The sequence below is a fragment of the Macaca nemestrina genome, chromosome 15 (assembly GCF_043159975.1).
Source record: "Macaca nemestrina isolate mMacNem1 chromosome 15, mMacNem.hap1, whole genome shotgun sequence".
Classification (NCBI taxonomy): Eukaryota; Metazoa; Chordata; class Mammalia; order Primates; family Cercopithecidae; genus Macaca; species Macaca nemestrina.
The window spans coordinates 101,660,976-101,678,771 of record NC_092139.1 but is presented as its reverse complement, the minus strand read 5'-3'; the positions used below and the strand labels follow the sequence as shown (position 1 = coordinate 101,678,771).

At 40.1% G+C, this 17,796-nt stretch overlaps 1 long non-coding RNA gene across 7 annotated transcripts in view; it reads right to left on the bottom strand.

Moving 5' to 3' along the window:
• Nucleotides 1-17,273, bottom strand: part of LOC105493990 (uncharacterized) — a 155,125-nt gene extending 137,852 nt beyond the window's left edge. For 4 of the 7 annotated variants that reach the window (XR_011614103.1, XR_011614107.1, XR_003020974.2 and 1 more), the window contains exons 1-2: nt 17,186-17,273; nt 11,716-11,934 (exon numbers count right to left, since the gene is read on the bottom strand). This is a non-coding gene — a long non-coding RNA (uncharacterized lncRNA). The remainder of the gene's footprint in view (nt 1-11,715; nt 11,935-17,185) is intronic. The other 3 variants (XR_011614104.1, XR_011614106.1, XR_011614105.1) reach the window with 1 other exon arrangement.
• Between the last annotated feature and the right edge of the window lie 523 nt (nt 17,274-17,796).

Sequence of the window (17,796 nt, the reverse complement as noted above, 5' to 3'; positions counted from 1 at the left end):
GTTTTAAGGCATACACCCAAAATAATGAAAACAAAGGCACAACAAAATTCTCAAATTTGGAAGTCACATGAACAAGTGGTAAATGACTTAGCAGATTCTTCTGTTGGAAGTATGGAAAACTGCAAACAACTCGACTTAGATAACAGAATACTCAGAAAGCTCAGAAACTGGTGCCATTAGATAATTTACAAGCAGGAGAAAAGAATATAAAAGTAAGAAAGATTGTTAAAAATTGTCTTAAGTTTACAGATATGCAGATCACCTTTCTCTTGACACAAAGTTGAGTAACTGGTCTCCACTTTGAAAAAGACAAAAGGTTTGTTTCTCTGGAGAGGGTAAAATAAAGGAAGATCTTTAATAACCAACAAGTCAATGAAGAAATTTAAAGGAAAATTTAAGAATATCTTGAGACAAATTAAAATGGAAACACAACATAAGAAAACCTCTGAGAAGCAGCAAAAGAAGTTCTAAGAGAAAAGTTTCGGGTAATAGATGGTAACATTATGGAAAAAAAAAAAAAGAAAAATCTCGACAATCTGAAATTATATCTCAAGGAACTAGAAAAAGAACAAAATAAACCCAAAGTTAGCAGAATAAATGAAATGAAAAAGATCAAAGCAGAAATAAATCAACTAGAGAATAGAAAAAGTATAGCAAAAAAATCAACAAAATTAAGAGGTGTTTTTTAAACAAATTAAACAAAATCAACAAGCTCTGAGATGGATTAACTAAGAAAAAAAGAGAAATGATTCAAAAAATAAAATCGGAAATGAAAGTGGAGATATTACAACAGACACATCAAAAACAAAAAGGATAATAAGAGACTATTATGAACAACTATATGCCAAATATTGGATAACCTAGAGGAAATAAATTCCTAGAAACATACAACTTACCAAGACTGAATAAGAAGAAATAAAAAGCCTGAACAGATTAATAACAAATGAAAAATTGAAGTAGCAATTTAAAACCTTCCAACAATAAAAAGGTCAGACCAGAGCATTTCACAGCTGAGTTCTACCAAACATTTAAAGAAGAATTGATATGAATTCTTCTTAAACTATTCCAAAAATAGAACTAGAGAGAATACTTCCAAACTGATACCAAAGCCAGACAAAGATACTACAATAAAAGAAAACTGTAGGCCAATATCTGTAATGAACATACATGCAAAAATCCTCCATAAAATACTAGCAACCAAAATTAACAACACATCAAAAAGACTATACACCATGACCAAGTGGGTTTTATCCCTGGAATGCAAGTTTAATTCAACATACACAAATCAATTAATGTGATACACCACATTAACCAAATAAAAAATTTAAAAACACATGATCATTTAAATAGATGCATAGAAACACTTGACAGAGTTCCACATCCTTTCCATGATAACAACTCTTAATAAATTAGGTATAGAAGGAAATTTTCTCAACATAATAAAAGTTATTATGAGAAGCCTACAGCTAACATCAAAATCAATGGGAGAAATTAAAACTCTTCCTCTAAGATCTGGTGCAAAGACAAGGATGCCCAGTCTCTCTGTTTTTATTCTACACAGTCCTGGAATTACTAACAAGGGCAGTCCAACAAAAAAAAGAAAGACATCAGAATCAGAAAGGAAGAGGTAAAACTACCCATATTTGCAGATGACATGATCTTATATGTAGAAAAACCCTAAAGACTACACACATACACACACAACACACATACAACTGTTAGAACTAATAAACAAATTCGCTAAAGTTGCAGGATAAAAAATCAACATACAAAAATCAGTTGCACTTCTGTACATCAATGTCCTATCTGGAAAAAAAAAATTTTAATCCCATTTATGGTAGCATCAAAAAATGAAATACTTAGTAATAAATTCAGTGAAGGAGCTGAAAGATCTGTACACTACTTAACTAAGATATTGATGAAAGAAATTGAATAAGACACAAATAAATGAAAAGATAACCCCTGTTCATGGATTGGAAGAATCAATATTGTTAAAAATGTTTAAAATTCCAAACTGATTACAGATTCAACCCAGTCCCTATCAAAATTCCAGTGGCATTTTTCATAGAAATAGAAAAAAATTCTAAGATGTTAAGGAATCACAAAAGATCCTGAATAGCCAAAGGAGTTCTGAGAAAGAAAATCAAAATTGGAGGCATCACACTACCTGATTTCAAATTATATTACAAAATTATCATAATCAAAACAGTATGATACTAGCATAAAAACTGACACATAGACTAATGGAAAAGAATAATGAGTCCAAAAATAAATCCATAAATTTATGGTGAATTGATTTTAGACAAAGATGCCAAGAACACACAATGAGGAAAATAAAGTCTCTTTAATAAGTAGTTTTAGGGAAACTGGATATCCACAAATAAAAGAATAAATTTGGACCCTTATCTTAAATCATATACAACAATCAACTCACAATGGATTAAAGACCTCAACATAGGACCTAATATTATAAAATTCCTAGAAAACAGCACAGGGAGGAATCTCCTTGACATTGGTCTTAGCAATGATTAATTGGATAGGACACAAAAAGTACAGGCAACAAAAGCAAAAGATAAACAGATGAGACTACAACAAACTAAAAAGCTTCTGTACAATGAAAGAAGCAATCAACAAAATGAAAAGGCAGCTTATGAATTGGGAGAAAGTATCTGTAAACCATGTTTCTGATAAAGGGTTAATTTCTCAAATATATGAGGAACTCACACAATTCAATAGCAAACAAAATAAAACTAAACAACGAGAAAACAAATAACATTAAAAATGGGCAAAGAACCTGAATAGACATTTCTCCAGAAAATATATAAAAGTAGCCAAAATATAAGAAAATGCTCAACATCCCTAATAATCAGAGAAATGCAAATGAAAACCAAACTGAGATATTACCTTACCCCTATTCAAACTTATTATATAAAAGACAAGAGATAAGTGAGTAAGAGTGTAGTTGACATGATCCTATATGTAGAAAATAAAAAAGGGAATTTTTGTACACTATCGGTTAAGAATGTAAACTGGTACCACCATTATGGAAAATAATGTGGATCATCTCTTAAATATTAAAACTAGAACTACCGGCCAGGCACACTGACTAACGCCTGTAATCCCAGCACTTTTGGAGGCCAAGGAGGGCAGATCACCTGAGGTCAGGAGTTCAAGACCAGCCTGGCCAACATGGTGAAACCCTGTCTCTACAAAAATACAAAAGTAGTCAGGTGCGGTGGTGTACACCTGCAGACCCAGCTACTCTGGAGGCTGAGGCAGGAGAATCACTTGAACTCGGTGGACACAGGTTGCAGTGAGCTGAGATTGTGCCGCTGCATTTCAGCCTGGGTGACAGAGCAAGACTCCATCAGAAAGGAAAGGAAAAGAAAGGAAAGGAAAGGAAAGGAGAGGAGAGGAGAGGAGAGGAGAGGAGAGGAGAGGAGAGGAGAGGAGAGGAGAGGAGAGGAGAGGAGAGGAGAGGAGAGGAGAGGGGAGGGGAGGGGAGGGGAGGGGAGGGGAGGGGAGGGGAGACGGGAAGGGAGGGGAGGGGAGACGGGAAGGGAGGGGAGGGGAGATCGAAGGGAAGGAAAGAAAAGAAAAGAAAAGAAAAGGAAGGAAGGAAGGGAGGGAGGGAGGGAGGGAGGAAGGGAGGGAGGAAGGGGAAAAAAAGAAAAGAAAAGAGAGAAAAGAAAAGAACTACCATACGAGCCAGCAATGCCTCTTAAGAGTATATATCCAAGATAATGAAATCAACATACCAAAGAGATATCTGCACTCCCATCTTCACTGCAGTATTATTCACAATAGCCAAGATATGGAAACAACTGAAATGTTCTTATGGATGAAAACACTGAGGTGTATATGTATACAATGGAATATAATTCAGCTTTAAAAGAAGGATATTCTACCATTTGGGACAACGTGGATGAAACTGGAAGAGATTATGTTAAGTGAAATAAGCCAGACACAGAAAGAAAAATACTGTATAATATCTCTTATATGTGATTTTTTTTTAAAGGAAGAAACTCTCAAATACACAGAAAAAAAAGGGTAGATGGTGATTATCAAAGGCAGCTAGGGGTGGAGGAGATAGGGAGTTGCAGGTCTAAAAGTAAAAAGTTGCAGTTATGTAGAATGAGTAAAACAAAGCTCTACAGTATTGCATGAGGACTGCACTAAAAGAGTAGAATTTAGGTGGCATAACCACCAAAAAATAAGGTAACTATGTGAGATAATGGATATGTTAAATTGCTCACCTATAGCAATTATTTCACTATACATATGTATATCAAAACATCATGTTGTACACCTTAAATTTATAAAACAAAAAAAATTTTAATTGCCAAGGTCATCGAAGTCATGTGACAAAGTCAAAATTATACTCCCATATGTACATATTACATGGTGATGACATGTAATCTATTAAAAGTCCTGGAAAAGGAGAACAAAAAAAAATTAAAGAGAGGCATCTAAAATAATTCAAGAATATATAGAAATAGCATAATTTTTCAGATTTGAAAATTTATTGAATGCCCAGCACAAATGGATCAAAATAAACCCAAATTAAATGACATAATCATGAAATTTTAGAACACCAGAGACAGAGATCCTTTAAGTTCTCAAAACAGAATGGGCAAAAATAACACATATGAAAGACAAATGATCAAAAAGTCTTCAGGCCAGGTGCAGTGGCTCACCTCTGTAATCCCAGCACTTTGGGAGGCTGAGGTGGGTTGATCATGAGGTCAGGAGTTCAAGACCAGCCTGGCCAAGATGGTGAAACTCTGTCTCTAATAAAAACACAGAAACAATTAGCCGGCATGGTGGTGGGCACCTGTAATACTAGCTACTCAGGAGGCTGAAGCAGAGAATTGCTTGAACCTGGGAGGCAGAGATTGCAGGGAGCCAAGATCACACCACTGCACTCCAGCCTAGGCGACAAGAGCAAGACTCCATCTCAAAAAAAAAAAAAAAAAAAAAAAAGTCTTCAGGCTTCTTAATAGCAACACCAGATACTAGAAGGAAGTGGTACTTTGAGGGGGGCAGAATGTCTTTAAAACTCATTAGAAAATGTATTTTCAAGCTAGAATTCTATACCTAGCTAACATACCAATCAAGATATGTTATTTATTATTGTTCAGACATGCAAATCCTTTTTTGAAGTTCTATGACTCCTTTCTCAAGAAACTACTAGCAAACATGAACCACAAAGTAGAAAGAGTAACCCACAGGGAAGATACCGGATATTAGAAATAAGAGATAGTCTCCAGGAAAGAGGTGAAAAGAATCCCCAGAATGACTGATAAGGAATATTACAAGATGAGATCTGTGCTCTAAGAATAAAAGGGCTAGTAATCCACGGTGGAACAGACCTAGAGGCTCAGTGTATATTACTCACAAATATTAAATAGGTAGAAAACAACCAAAACATCTTTACATCTTGAGAAGAGATTTAGACAAACGGAAAAGACTAGATTCAATTACTAATAAGAACATAGAAATTTAAAAGACAAGACAATCAATAGCTCCAGGGAAAACCAAGTTTACAGGAAAGGAAAAGTAATCGTAATGTACTACATTGCTCAACTGTGAATAGCATTTACACAGTCATGATAATATAAACAAACAATATTGATCTAATCAAAATCATGGTGTTGATTAGGAGGATGACAGTATGGCAAGGATATGCACATCTTGGCCAGGCTCAATGGTTCACGCCTATAATCCCAGCACTATGGGAGGCTGAGGTGAGAGGATCACTTGAACCTGAGAGTTCAAAACCAGCCTAGGTAACAGAACAAGACTCTGTCTCTACAATCAATAAATAAATATGCCAGGCCTGCTGGCATGTGCCTGTAGCCCCAGGCACTCAGAAGACTGAGGCAGGAAGATTGCTGGACCCCAGAAGTTTGAGGCTGCAGTGAACCATGATTACAGCATTGCACTAAAGCATGAGCGACAGAGTGGAACTCTGTCTCAAAAATAAATAAATAAATAAATAAATAAATAAATAAATAAATGCATGTCTGGTGGAACCAATTCTTAATGTCTAAAACTGAAAAATCAACAAGTAGCAAGACAATCTAATCCTTTAGATACAGAAAAGTAAATATCAAAATTGTCCATTAAAAACTTACAAGTATGGTTTCTGGGGAAAGGAAGGCTAGACAAAAGGGGCAGAGAACTGGCATATTATGCAAGAAAGCTTGTACAACGATTTAACCTTTAAACAATACGCATGAAGAATAATATTTTACTAGAGCTAAAGATATGAAAGATAAGGCACACTTATGTTGAGCCATGTGCTGTATTAAGCAGTCTGCACACATTATCCTCATTTAGTTTCGCAGCAATTCTACAAGTTTTTCCCTGTTATTATTTCTACTTGACAGATGAGACAACTGAGGCTCAGAGGGGTTAAGTAATTACTGTATGATTACAGGGCTTGTAAGCAGCAGAGCTGGAGTATAATCCAGCAGACTGGATCTAGTGTGACCACTCTCAAACACTCTACCAAGGGTTCTTAACATTTTCTAAGCCTTTACCCCTTGGCATTCTGGTGAAGCCCAGGATCTCCTTTGTGTCAGATGTTGAAAATATTAAAAGCCCATAGAATTCCGGTAGAGTCTAATTGTATCTCGATAGAGTTATCAAAATATTTTAAAATGCAACATGACAATATATGCGCTACCTTGTTACCACATTAACAGCACGTTTCAGTGATGGGTCTAATATCTACCACAATTCCAAAGTAGCCATGAGCAATAACACTAATGGAGTATAAAAATATCAGTTTCTATTCTTGACAAAGTCTCTCAGGTACTGCTAACACAACCATGTATTATTCAGCTGCCTGTATTCAAGAGTAAATTGTGGGAAGACATTAGTGAAAAGAAAAATGCAGTATTTTCCCATCCTAGTTTATAGATCCTGCAAATGCTATTCGTGAACCCAAGAATATACACCATGCTATACTCTCTCTCTCAACTTTGATAAAGGTATAACTTCAACTTTAAAAATTAAAACTTTAGGGAAAAAGGAAAATAGCACCTGCTTTAATAAGACAAGAAGGGAAGCAAGGAGACTCATTCAGGTGTGAGTGCCACAGCCATGGGGCATGAAACTCCCAGGTGTTTGCCTGACTCTGCAAATGTCCCTTTCCCACACCAATTATAGTCATTGGCTGTATCAGTTATCTGTTGTCACAATAATGCCATGTAACACACAACCACAAAACCTCAGTTGCAGACAATAATAGCATTTACCATTTGCACATCTGTCGTGTTCAGGAGGGCAGCTCTTCTGACTCCGTCTGGAGTCAGCTGTGTGGACTTGCCCACATATGTGAGAGTTGCCTACTTGTCAGCTACTCTAGGATAGTTCTGGCTGGAGTAACTGGGCAACCATATTTCTCTCATCTTCCCACAGGCGAGCCCGAGAATGTTCTTATGGTGATAGCCAAGGTGCAAACGCAGTTCCAATCACCTAAACATTTTTTAAATTTCAGCCTGAGTCACATTAGCTAACATCCCAGTGGTCAAAGCATGTAACATGGCTAAACCCAGCATCAGATTCAGAGTGGGAAGGTGCTACAAAGTTCCATGGTTGCCGTGTGGATATAGGGAGGAGAAAGGAATTCGAACCATTAATGCAATTAATCTATCACATTGGGTCTCCTGCCAAGTCTTATTTCATTGCGTTCTCCCTCTTGACTTCCATAGAGCTGCCCGCATCACTAATCTAATAACATCGAAGGGCTGGTGTGGTCTTCGGAGCCCATGATGACCCTGAGTTCATTTTATAACAACCTGAAGTGCAGCTATGAGTTGAGCATGGTTGAGGAAGTCAATTCCCAAGCTCTCGCAGCTGCTGCCAACCAACCAACAGTAAATTGGAGAAACTTTTCTATCTGGACCTCCCACATGGTAGCTTACAGTGTAAACCAGGAGAGTACAAACAAACTTCTCTTAACTTTCCTTCACCAACATTGGGGATTTACATTTGTTCATCACCAAATAAAAGATAAGTGTGGTACTCTTTTCCACAGGACACCTACAAAGAAGGGAAGGAAAGAAAGAAAGAGAAAGGAGAGAGAGAAAGAGAGAAAGAAGAAGAAGAAGAAGAAGAAGAAGAAGAAGAAGAAGAAGAAGAAGAAGAAGAAGAAGAAGAAGAAGAAGAAGAAGAAGAAGAAGAAGAAGAGGAGGAGGAGGAGGAGGAGGAGGAGGAGGAGGAGGAGGAGAAAGAAGAGAGAAAGAAGAAGAGGAAGAGGAAGAGGAGGAGGAGGAGGAGGAGGAAAACCTTGTCTATTTTGAATTACAGGAATTTCTCAGGCATTTTATTTCTCTACTACCCTCTCTACTTCTTTTTAAGTGAAAGTGATTTGAAATAAATTATTAGCAAGCCAAGGTGCAGTGCTGCGAAAAATCACATAGGGACATAGCTAAAACTCATCTCAACAGGTGAAAAACTTGCCAATTGGCAAAACTAGACACTTTCGGCCTAAATGTCAGGAATGCATTATTGATTGCACTAATCTGCTCGAATTCTTTAATGGCTCTTTACTGCCTACCAAAATATTTAGGCTGACGTTCAAGACCCTTCACAATCTAGCTTGAACCAACTTTTCGAAGTTAATGTAACAAACTTCTCTTTGTATGGTCGGTGCTTTAGCCAAACCAACCTACACACAGTATGTGTTTCTCATCTCTGAATTTGCTCAAGAGATCCTCTCTGCCTAAAAAAATTATTCAAACCTCTCCTCTACTATCCAAGCTTACTTGTCCAGATCTTACCCTTCGATCAAGGTCAAAGTCAAACACCACTTCCATGTGTTCAATAAGAAATTATTAAAGGACTCTTAATTTCCAGACACTTCCTAGAGGGTCAACTAATAGTTCTCACTTAATTTTCAGGAGAGTGTTCTGAAGACTAAGTAGAAGTGGGTTAAACAAATGGGGATAGACAAGGAGTGGGCAGATGAGAGTGTTCCAGGCAGAAGCACCAGCATTTTCAAACACAGTGATATGAGAGAAGTGGCAGAGTGTGTTCAGAGGACCATGAGTGTTCAATACTGATAGGGAGATACATCATCTCTTCTCCTGCAGTCTTTCAGATGGCCTTTCTTCATCCTTTACTCACTCCATCCCAGGGGAGATGGACTGACTTATCTGATTGGTAAATTTGGAAAGAATAAGATAGATCTCCCTTATTTTCTTGGGAGCAAATTACATGCAAAGAGTGGGAGTTCTATGCATATTCACGTCATGCATTTAATATTTACTGGTTGAAGATTCCCTGAGCCTGCACTGCCTTTGGCTGGATGGGTAACTTGCCCAGTTCAAGGAATTCAGCTAGTGGGTCCATGCTACTCACACAAGCTGTGTCATCTAACTTAGCTCTTATCACTACGAGAAGTGATATCTTGGTATTCTGATTCCTTTGGGTTATTTCTCTCAATGTGTTCAAAACCCAGAAGAGAAAGGATAAACCTGTGCCTGGGCTCCTCAGAGATTCCAAAAGCCACAGCTAGATCGTAGGCAACAAGTGGGAGGCACAGGCAGGTACATAACAGGTGGGAGACAGGGGAGAGATTACCATGGAGAGTGCTGTATCCCATGCTATAGGTCTAGCTTTGTTCTGAGGGCAATGGAAAGTCCACAATGGATTTGAAGTAGGAGAGCAACAGAACAAGATTTGCATTTCAGAAAAAAAGTTGTTCTGACAGAAGAATGGATTGGAGAGTGGGAGATGAGGAAGTGGGTAGGCAAGACTAGAAGGAGGAGATCAGAGGGAAGATTGAGAAACTGGATGGAGAGATCATGATATGGATGAAATATCTGTGCCCCCATCCCATATTAGGTTTCATACACCGAAACCTAAGCCCCAACGTGGTGGTATTAGGAGGTGGGGATTTTGGTAGGTGATTATAGTATGAGGGTGGAGCCCTCATGAGTGGGATTAGTGCCCCTATAAAAAAAAGACTCCAGAGAGCTCGCTTGCCCCTTTCACCATGTGGGGATACAGCAAGAGGAAGGCCATCTATGATCCAGTAAGAGGGCCCTCACTAGTCACAAAATATGCTCTAGATTTCCAGGCCTCTCGAGCTGTGAGAAATAAATTTCTGTTGTTTACAAGCCACCCAGTCTATAGCATTTAGCTACAGCAGCCTGAGTGAACTAAGACAGTTAGGTATCTGTCTCAGTCTGTTCACGCTGCTATAACAAAATACCTGAGCCTGGGCCATTTATCTTGCTGTGTCCTCACATGGCAGAAGACGGAAGGGGGAAAATGAATGGGCCAGCCCCTTCAAGCCCTTTTATAAGACAATAACTGCATCCATGAGGGCCTGCCTTCATGACTTTATCATGTCCTAAAGGCCCCACCTTTTAATACTATCACATTGGCAATCAAATTCCAGCAAATGAATTTTGGAAAACACATTCAGACCACAGCAGTAACAATTCTAGAGATACTGGAGGAATTTCTTTATGTGGCTCCCACCAACCTTCCCACCAACCCTCCCTATGGCAACTTAGCAAGATCCCATCTCAAATAAGTAAATAAATAAAAAGTAAATCTGAAAAGAGGGTGGTAGCAGTTAGGTATTGCTACATAAAAAACCACTCTCAAAACTTCTCAGTTTAAGACAGCCATCATTTTTTTTTTTTTTTTTTTTTTTTTGAGACAGAGTCTGGCTCTGTCGCCCAGGCTGGAGTGCAGTGGAGCGATCTCCACTCACTGCAAGCTACGCCTCCCAGGTTCAAGCCATTCTCCTGCCTCAGCCTCCCGTGTAGCTAGGACTACAGGCGCCCACTACCGCGCCCGGCTAATTTTTGTGTTTTTTTAGTAGAGACTGGGTTTCACTGTGTTAGCCAGGATGGTCTCGATCTCCTGACCTCGTGATCCGCCCATCTCGGCCTCCCAAAGTGCTGGGATTACGGGCGTGAGCCACCGCGCCAGGCCAAGACAGCCATCATTTTTTATTGCTCATGGATTTATAGGTAAGACGGGTGGTCCTGCTAGTCTGGGCCGGGCACAGCCTGTATCAACCTCCTCACTCCTGTGTCTGCAGTCATCTTGCAGGTGGCTGAGGATTGAGCAGTCTAGGATGACTGTCAGCTGGGGTGCTGAGGACTCCTGGACCACGCCTCTCTCATCATCAGGAGACTAGCCTGGATTTGTTCTCATGATGGCAGGACAACTTTCCAGAACAAATCAAAGCATGCAAGGCCACCTAAGGTCTAGACTCAGAACTGGAACAACGTTACTTCTTTTGTATTCTCACGGCCAAAGCAAGTCGCAAAATCCATCTTGAAGAGATAAGTAAGCAGAATCCACCCCGCAGGAGGAACTGAAAAGTGACACTGTTAAGGGTATTGATATAGGGAGGTGTGGCAAATTGGAGACATTTCTGTGATATCTACCATCGGGAGTTTTCAGACTCAATTTTGGCTGGGGCAGAACAATCCCTTTACCAACAGTGATCAAGATAGAAATTTGCTTGATGTTTATGGATGATGATGATGAGGAGGAGGAGGATGATAATTCAGGTAACACATACTGCGACCCTACTGTGTGTTCTTTACAATATGGGGTAGATGCTGTTGTAATCCCCACTTTAAAGCTATGGAAATTCAGTGTTCACATGGGGACGAGCCTTACTCCAGGTTATGTAGCTACCAGGTAAACCTAGAAACACACATACAGAGTCATCACCTGGAACGCTGGACATCTGGCTTGGCCCCAAGCTGAAGAGAAAATCTCTCAGAGGTTTCTGTCCCTGGCGGGGAGCCACAGAAGGCTTTTTCTTTTCATTCGGGTCTCCTTTTCCTATTGCGTCTTTCTCTTTTTGTCCCTCTTAATTATCCTTATTCCTGTTAAGTCTATTTTTCAGATTTAGTCCACAATGTTTTATAATAAAAGACTTTTCCACTGCTGTATAGAGACACAGAGAAGATTAACAGTTAATTTAACGTTTGCAAAATGCCTTGAGCACCTTGGAATTAAATATGTCATATGCAAGTAAATAAATAAAGGCTTTAGAGTGTAGAGACATCAGTCTTCCCTGAATCACATGCTCAGAGCATCTAAATGCATGCATACACACAGCCAGCTGGAAATCTACTGGTTCCACTAGGCGGGCACCAAGTGACCCTAGAATTTACACTTTCACATGTGGTATTACAAGGAAGAGAGGAAAAACTAAATTCCATCACCCACTACATTTGCTACCTTTCTATGGACAAGATGAAAATCAATACAAATGCCTTCCTTAATGTTTAATAATTCAAGTCTTCCCCATCCTACTCCCCCTTTCACTTGCCCCTTTCCCATCCTTTCCATTCCCTTTTTTCCCTGTCCCCACTGTCTTCTCAAAACTACTCCACTTCTCCAGGATCCAACCAGCCGATGGATGACTTGGCAAGGAAGGGAGAAGAGAAGAATTTGCTTTTAAAAAGAGACAGCAAGGCTGGGCATGGTGGCTCAAGCCTGTAATCCCAGCACTTTGGGAGGCCAAGGGAGGCAGATCACAAGGTCAGCAGTTTGAGACCAGCCTGGTCAACATGGTGAAATCCTGTCTCTACTAAAAATTTAAAAAAATTAGCTGGGCGTGGTGGTCCATGCCTGCAGTCCCAGCTACTCTGGAGGCTGAGGCAGGAGAATGCTTGAACCTGGGAGGCAGAGGTTGCAATGAGTGGAGATGGCACCACTGCACTCCAGCCTGGGCAACAGAGCAAGACTCCATCTCAAAAAAAAAAAAAAAAAAGAGAGAGAGCAAGAGGGAAAGATAGCAAAACATTTGAAGCTTATATGGAGACTATCTCTAATATATTAACATTACTCATTATCATTTTATATTGATAATGAGTTGATCAGCACTACCATCTCTGGCTATTGCAGAGAGAGCTTCCACTCATGCTACCCAGGGCCAGGTTCTTGAATCTCAGCCTAGTGTCCCGTGAGAACTCAACATTCATGGAAGCCTGGGGTTCAGGGAACCTCTAGAACTTATAAATTAGGTGAAATTGCATGTCAACTTCATGTGTCATTGTGGTTTGCCCTCAACCCAATAAAAACATCTTCTCTGTGAAGAAACTATTTCAAGTCTTCAACAACTGAAATGTGAGTGGATTTTTAGGATAACATTTATGGTTGCCAAGGTAAGGTGGACTTAGAGCCAGATGAAGCGAATCAGATGAGAAAGAGTCTGCAGTCATCAGGCCAACTCCTCCAACCTCATGGTACATTTTTGTGAATTATTTCCCTCCTGAGGCTGCTCTTGATTTTTATTTTGACCAGATTAGAGGACCAGGCAGAGAACACATCACATGAGTGGCTCTAACCTCCCACAGCTATAAAGGAAACATGGAATGGAACATGGACACAGAAACCAATGTATGTTGGGTGTCTCTAGGCACTAGTTTTGTTGTTTTACATTATCTCATTCAATCCCCCATGCCCTTCAACGGTATTATTAGAAGAACTCAGAAAGCAGCATTTGCACATCAGAAATGTTATTATATGCCAAAGCAGGTGGATCGCCTGAGGCCAGGAGTTTGAGACCAGCCTGGCCAACGAGGCGAAACCCCATCTCTACAAAAAAAACACAAAAATTAGTCGGGCGTGGTGGCATGTGTCTGTAATCCCAGCTACTCGGGAAGCTGAGGCAGGAGAATCACTTGAACCCGGGAGGCAGAGGTTGCAGTGAGCCGAGATTGCGCCACTGAACTCCAGCCTGGGTGACAGAGTGAGACCCCATCTCAAAAAAAAAAAAAAAAAAAAAAGTTATTATATGCATTTTACACATGGAGTTGGTGAGGTTGACTGTCTTGCCCTACACCTCTCACACAGCTCTTAAATGGACCATGAGCTCCCTAAAGAGAGGGCAGGATCTTACTCCCCTATGCTTCCCAGTACCTAGCATGGGACCTGGCAGAAAATAGGCATTCGGTACATATTTGCTGAAGGATAATTAAGAACGTGGCAGAAGTGGAATTCAGATCCATTCCTATCAGTCTTCAAAATCTTTGCATCTTTCCACAGAGCCAACTTATCTCTGTGTGTAAGATCACAGTTTTGTTTGTTTGTTTGTTTAATTTTAAGTTCCGGGATACATGCGCAGGATGTGCAGGTTTGTTATATAGGTAAACGTGTGCCATGGTGGTGTGCTGCACCTATCAACCCATCATCTAGGTATTAAGCCCCATGTGAATTAGCTAGATCACAGAGTTTTTGTCTTGGCATAGGAAATGCCCACAACTGAAAATATATTAAGCTATTTGTCTATTCATTCATTCCTTCCTGAAAATGAAGTATCATTGGAGGCATCGTCTTTGATAGAACAGGTATCGTTTATTCCTCTCATACACTTGTACTTTCCCTTTTCCTCCTTCCAGAGATGGGTCTTGACCTAGAGCCTTTCTCAATACTGGATTCATTCATTTTCTAATGGAAAGCTATTTGAATAAGACCCTTGGATTCTTGGCAAACTACCTATTTAGGTATAAAAACTGTATGCAGATGGGAAATTCTTATTACTAATTAGAGGTGGGCCCAATCCCACAAACCTCCGCATGACCTTTATCTTGCTCATCCCTTTACCTAGAACAGTGCCTGAAACTTAACGGAAACTCAGTATTTTCTGAATGAATGAGTGAATGGAATCCCCACATCGCAGATGGCAAACACATGTGCCTTCACTCAAACCTCAAATCACTTTGAACCTCACTAATGATCCTAGTAATCATCCTGTGAGGCCAAGAGAGGGCCTCTTCCTTCCACACAGCACCCCAAGCAGCAACTACCAACCTACTGAAGGCAGCATTTGCAAAGAAATTTATTTACACTTCTTTGTGGTTGTCTACCCTGGAAAGCTGAGCTGAGTCACACATCATTAAGGAAGACCTATGCCTGTCCCTCTGGCTTAAGGCCAAGGCTAGAAGACCTCACCCAAGTGGCCTATTCCTCTGTGGCTTTATTTCTAATGGGTCCACAACCTAGTCATCTGATATGACCCAGAGATGTACTGGAGCTGACTTGGATTGGCTCAGGAGAACAGATTGTCCATGTCTCTTTCCACATCTGCATTCAGTAACTTCATGGTTGGCAGCTTGAAAGCAGCCACAGGTTGGCGTATTTACACCATGGGAATCAGCAAGGGCTACAAATCCAGGCTTGTTTGTGTGTATGTATGTTTTTCTGAGACCCAGGTGTTAAGCCAGCACATCACTTCCTTGACTCTCTCAATTCCAGGAACCAAAGGAAATGAAGAAGAACAAGTCCAAAGGGGCTGTTTTTTCCTCACCGAGAATAGAAGTGGCTAAACCACGCACGGAAGGCTTCCTTCCAAGTGGTCCCAGCCTGGTTCCTTTGTTTGTTTGTTTGTTGAGATGGAGCCTTGCTCTGCCTCCAGGCTGGAGTGCAGTGGCGTGATCTCGGCTCACTGCAACCTCTGCCTCCTGGGTTCAAGCGATTCTCTTGCCTCAGCCTCCCAAGTAGCTGGGATTATAGGCATGTGCCACCATACTCAGCTAATTTTTGTATTTTTAGTAGAGATGGGGTTTCACCATGTTGGCCAGGATGGTCTCGATCTCTTGACTTTGTGATCTACCCGCCTCGGCCTCCCAAAGTGCTGAGATCATAGGCATAAGCCACCACGCCCAGCCGCCAGCCTGGTTTCTATTTGGCCTTACAAGGAAAGTAGAGGAAAGGAAGCAGCCCGGGTTACCAAAGAGATAGAACAGCTTGCTACATGGAAGAAAGAAGTTTTAGCCTCTTTGTTCTTCCTGTGAAAAACTCCATCCGTACTCCTAAGCAGCTGTGAACACCGCGAGAGCCTCTTTTTCCAAGTGGTAAAGTGAGGTTGAGTGGGAAAAGGACCTGGACTCTTTTTTTTTTCATCCTTTATGCTTTTTGTACTACCTGCATCAGAATCACCTAAGAGGCCTATTGAAATTTTCATTACCCAGGCAGCACCCCGCATGAGCTGACCAAACCCAGAAAATAGGATTTAGAAAAACGTATTCCAATGGACACAACCAAATGACTCTTAGGAGACAAGTGATTCTTAGGTGGCTAAATTGAAACAGACTTACTCAGGGAGGTTATTTAGAATGCACGTATCTGTGCCCCACACCAAGAGATTCTCGCCAGTAGGTCTAGAGTGGGCCCCTAAAACCTATGGTTTGATAAAGCTTTCTAGGTGATTTTGATGACAGTTGAAGTTAGACTTTGTAATCAACACATATTTTTCTCTCTCTTTCTCTTTTTTAACAGGATGAACTTTTTTTTTCCCCGAAATTCCTGACTTGGCAAAAACAGGCTTCATTTAATGTAGAAAATCTGGATACCTTCTTTAGATAAACACCATCAAACTCTTGCAAAACACAGGCATTATGCTCTTTGTTTGGACTGGTTTCATTTAATCCACAAGATAAGCCTACAAGATATAGCGATAGGTGGTATTACTATTCCCACTTTACAATCAAGGAGACCAGTGCTTAGAGGCATAGTTATTTGTATAAAACCAAAAAACTAAAAAGAGGCAAAGCTGGAATTCTTACTCAAACAATTTGATACTAGAACTCACACTTTTTTTTTTTTTTTTTTTTTTTTTTTTTTTTTTTTTTTTTGAGACGGAGTCTCGCTCTGTCACCCAGGCTGGAGTGCAGTGGCCGGATCTCAGCTCACTGCAAGCTCCGCCTCCCGGGTTTACGCCATTCTCCGGCCTCAGCCTCCCGAGTAGCTGGGACTACAGGCGCCCGCCACCTCGCCCGGCTAGTTTTTTGTATTTCTTAATAGAGACGGGGTTTCACCGTGTTAGCCAGGATGGTCTCGATCTCCTGACCTCGTGATCCGCCCGTCTTGGCCTCCCAAAGTGCTGGGATTACAGGCTTGAGCCACCGCGCCCGGTCGAGAACTCACACTTTTAATTACACGTACTGCCGCCCAAATGTTTTCATAAATACAAAGATAATAACTTAAAAATCTCACTGAGTGAGCAAAAGGATTTTAAAAAAAAGAAAAACGAATACTGAAAATTTCTCCAAAATATAAAATTCTACTTTTCTGCATATTCTTCATATAGAAGTCTGAACTGGTTACAGTAGATTTATATGGGTGGAAAGCAATCAGAATAATTGGTTTGGGTAGAGCAAAGTAACCAATAAATTAGCTTGAACATGACCTTTCGGAGGCAGCCTTGTATTTTGTTCCAATTCTCTGGCCCTGTTTCCTCGCTCGTTAATTGGTAGTTTGTTCTCTAGTCAGGCTGCCTGTTTCTGACACTGGGTAATGCATTATGAGATAATCTACTTTCTGTGACTTCACACAGTTCCCATGGCAACCGTCAATGCCATTTCCCTGCAGGATGGCTGCTTCGTTTGTTTCAAATGTGTTGCAGAAATGTAAACATCTTTGATTTTAAAAATGTCCAGTAAAAGGACCGTCCACACAAAGAATGACATTTATATAATTACAAGAAGGAAACAATCTATAATTATTCCAACTCCTTTCCCCTGGATTAAAAAAAAAAAAAAAAGGTGTAGGGTTTTTGTTTTTGTTTTTGTTTTTTTCTTTTTTTACCTTTTTTGTTTGGGGAAAGAAAAAAGGAAAAGGTTTGCTTAACAAGACATAATTGAAGAGACACAACACTTCTGTGGAAAGACCTTGTTCATTAAAGCTATAGTTCATTAGAGTTAAGATGGTAACATTTCTGGAAGGAAATAACCACATCCATCAACCCAACCACCACAAATACAAAAAACATACTTACCTAGAACATCACCAGAGGTGACC